The sequence below is a fragment of the Schistocerca americana genome, chromosome 2 (genome assembly GCF_021461395.2).
Source record: "Schistocerca americana isolate TAMUIC-IGC-003095 chromosome 2, iqSchAmer2.1, whole genome shotgun sequence".
Lineage (NCBI taxonomy): Eukaryota > Metazoa > Arthropoda > Insecta > Orthoptera > Acrididae > Schistocerca > Schistocerca americana.
The window spans coordinates 141,376,539-141,380,706 of NC_060120.1; the positions used below are offsets into that span (position 1 = coordinate 141,376,539).

Sequence of the window (4,168 nt, forward strand, 5' to 3'; positions counted from 1 at the left end):
ACCCATTCGTTTTCAAAATTGTATATTCTTCAGTATGATTGATGCATGAATAGAAATGTGTCCCATCAAGTTTGCACTGTGCGCACCAGTTGGCGTTAAGAGTGGAATGCCTTGACAAAAAGGCGCCAAAGCATTATGTTGGAATATGCGAGATGTTTGTCTGTTACAACAGCGAATTGTGCATTCAAAAGAAATGATGGGAAAGAAATGCCATGTACACAGACAACTGTGCGCTGGTATCTACAATTTAAGGATACTGGTTTCCTGTGTAAATAACAAAAGTACTGGTCAACCGAGTGTGGCAAATGCAAACGTGAAGAGAGTTAGGGAAAGTTAAGCATGCAGAAAAAAAGTTGAATTACACAAAGGAGGGTGCTAGAGCATTTCAGATTTCAACAAGTAGTAATAGATTTACTGTTAGCAAACCAGTACCAGATGAAACTTCCTGGCAGATTAAAACTGTGTGCCCGACCGAGACTCGAACTCGGGACCTTTGCCTTTCGAGGGCAAGTGCTCTACCAACTGAGCTACCGAAGCACGACTCACGCCCGGTACTCACAGCTTCACTTCTGCCAGTACCTCGTCTCCTACCTTCCAAACTTTACAGAAGCTCTCCTGCGAAAGGCAAAGGTCCTGAGTTCGAGTCTCGGTCGGGCACACAGTTTTAATCTGCCAGGAAGTTTCATATCAGCGCACACTCCGCTGCAGAGTGAAAATCTCATTCTGGAAGCAGTACCAGATGTTTTCTAAAGTGCAAACAAATCAACGAATATTTCATGGAAGCATTCCCAGTACAACGTTCAGTCCAACACGATTATCCCTCATCAGTGCTTCTGTTTATCATATCTTTAGAACAATTAAACTATACAGTCAGCACCTCAGTACAAGGATTACATGTTGGTGCACAACGATTCACTGTAAACGACTATACTGACGATGTTATCATTATAATTACAGGACCCCAAGACACCACAGAAGTGTTAGAGATAATGGATGATTATAAAGAAGCAACAGGGCCAAAGATAAACAACGATAAAACACAGCTACTGTGTTTAAATGAAAGTGCTAACCCCATGCAACGCCCCTTCACCAAATGAGCTCAAATGGAAGTGGCGGGATTGAAATTAAGGAAAAATGTAAGCAAGTTATTTGACACTAGTTCCAAAGGAGTCATAAAAAAGTAAGAGGTGCCCAGATAGCGAACAGAACAAGAAAAGTAAAGATCATTCAAAGGACTGAACCCATAAATATGCTGGTCCTATCGAATATTTAGTACACTGCACAAATCATACCAATGAATTGAAAATGTTTTGCGCAAATTAGGAAGTATGTAGGCTGCTTTATTTGGAAAGGTATGCTGCTTTCAGTAGCAGGGGATTAACTCACAAACCCACTCAACGAAGGAACCATGGCATGAAAAGATTGTGAGGCAAAATCTTCAGTCCCTACAGTAAAAAATCTCATACATAGACCTCAAATTACCAGCTAGTCAACTGGACTTATTGAAGGCTGGCTGGGGTATCATGGCGAAAAACAGAGATGACAGGAGGATGCAAATACAACATACGTTTTAGAGAAGATTTCAATTGCAAGATTATATGTGACAAACAAACTAATCGAAAATTTTGGGGGAAAAACTCCATGTTCCACAGCAAACCAGATGAAACACAAAGACTTAAAATGGAAGACAGTCAGGTTAAATTTTGCAGTCAAATCAGAAAGTTCATGGTTGCTCTCAGGAGGTTACACATTTATAAATGATTTGATCCCGACAGCTGCACAACGCCACAGAATAAAACTAAATAATCATCTGCACCATCAGTATTGTAGAATGGTTGACACTGCCTTACACTGAACAATAGACTGGTCCAGAATTGCAGGATTCCCATACACTGAACAGTAGGTTCCTCCAGAATCGCAGGTCTATTGAAATGGATAAAGTTTAATCAGTAAGTTTGCTATCAACCACTGTTAACGAAATAAAGAGCGAGGGAGGAGAATCTATATATGACCTGAAACAACACTTGAAGAACGAAAATCAATAAATCCTCAACAATGAATGGAACATAGAAAAATTCTTGCCATTCATACATCTAATTTAAATGTTATAGTCAAAGTCAATGTAGAAGTTTTGTGATACCTGTTGCCAAACAAATCTGGAAAAAAAGAAATGTTGGAAAATGCCACCAAGTAGCAGCGTGGTAAAGAGTGCATTTTAAGCTGGATGCGGACAAACTACAGAATCCAGTCGACAGAGTAAATATGTGCAGTCGTGTATTCTGACATATCCGACATCCAAAAACAGTACTGTCGTGGTATCTCTGTGTTTCAACAAAAGAAGAAATATAATGAGCTGGATCTTAGTACAAATATTACAGTGACCTTGTAAACACTACTGAACACATATTTCTCTGAAATGTCTACTTATTTGCCAACTCAGCTACACTACTGTAACATTCAAGTTATTCTCATTGAAAATGTATTACTTGTAACACATCACATATTTTTCTTTAAATTACATTCATTCCTGTCACTTCAGGAAGTGCAGTACATTGAATACTTGTCAGTTTATTGTTATATATATTACTCGTTTCTGCATTATCAATGCAGTTTGAATATTTATACAATCCAAAAAATTTATAGTGTGACTAGTGACTATGTATGTAAGCAAAGTACTCTGCCCTGACACATGAAACGAAACATACTGCTTTTAGAAGGAAGTGGTCCAATCCAACATGTCGAAACACACCCTAAAATTTTTTATACAGGAATAATACTCCAAAAGAAACGCAATGTCAACATTTTAGCAGCAAAGACAAACTGCAAGTATTTTAAAAAAAAGATTGAAAGTTGCCAAATTCGTAGCTCACAAGGCGGCTGGAGATATGTACATCCCTACCCTTCTCTAGCAAGTAGGGCATGCACAACATGGCAGACACGTATCCTTGGTTGACGGCACATCAATAAACAGATAGCATGGCGCAGTGCAAACGTAATTTGTAAATCGAATTTCAGTTTCTGTCGATAATTTGTTTGACACAGTTGCTAATGGCTATTATTCACTTGAATTCGGATCTCATTTAATATCCAGAATAATTATCAGGTGTCGAAAAGTAAAGATACAATAGCTCGCAGTCCTTAAATAGAACATTTATTCATAAAACGTCAGTTACATCTTATTGACTGGATTATTTGTTATTTTTCGACATAATCACCCCCATCATCCAAAGATTTGTTAAGTCGGTGCACAAGCTTTTGTATCCCACAGTCATAGAAGGTTGCCGCCTGTTGTCAGAATCACATTTTAACTTCATCTTTGATCTCTTCATCGTCGTGGAATGATTTTCCACCAAGATGTGGCTTCAGGTAACGGAAGACATGGAAGTCGGTGGGCGCAAGGTCCGGGCTGTATGGCGGATGGGCCAATACGTCCCATTTGAATTGTTTGAGTAGTGCTTTGGTTACGATCGCTGTGTGAGGCCGAGCATTGTTATGAAGCAAGCGGACTCCACTTGTCAGCATTCCTCTGCGTCTGTTTTGAATTGCCCTTCGAAGATGTTTCAAAGTCTGGCAATATCCAGCAGCATTAATTGTCGTTCCAGGAGTCATAAATTCCAACAGAAGAATGCCTTGTCTGTCCCAAAAAACAGAAGGCATGATTTTCTTTGCTGAAATCGAAGTTCTTCATTTCTTGGCATTTGGTGAATTCGAATGACGCCATTGCAATGATTGTTGCTTGGATTCAGGTGTATGGTGATAAACCCATGTCTCGTCACCTGTCACAATGTGATCAAGGAACTCATCACCTGCTTCAGCATAGTGTGTGAGGAAGTCGAGTGCAAAGCCCATCCTTTTCTTTTTGTGTTCTTCCGTTAACAGTTTTGGAACCCAGCATGCACACAATTTTCTGTACCCTAACTTGACAGTCACAACGTCATAAAGAGTTGTCATTGACATGTACGGTATGAGCTGAAGCAATTCTTTCAATGTGAGACGTCTATTCGGACGAATTGCTTCCTCCGTTCTCCGAAGAAGGGCCTCAGAGATCACAGATGGCTGACCTGTTCTTTGTTCGTCATGAACATCGGTCGTACCTTTAGAGACATGACGACGCCATTTCGTTACATTTTGTCGATTCATAATGTTCCCATAAACAGAAACAAGTTCT

At 39.6% G+C, this 4,168-nt stretch overlaps 1 non-coding gene across 1 annotated transcript; it reads right to left on the reverse strand.

The window, feature by feature from the left end:
• Nucleotides 1-463: 463 nt before the first annotated feature.
• On the reverse strand, nucleotides 464-538 carry Trnas-cga. The gene has a single exon. It is a non-coding gene; the product is annotated as a tRNA-Ser (tRNA).
• Between the last annotated feature and the right edge of the window lie 3,630 nt (nucleotides 539-4,168).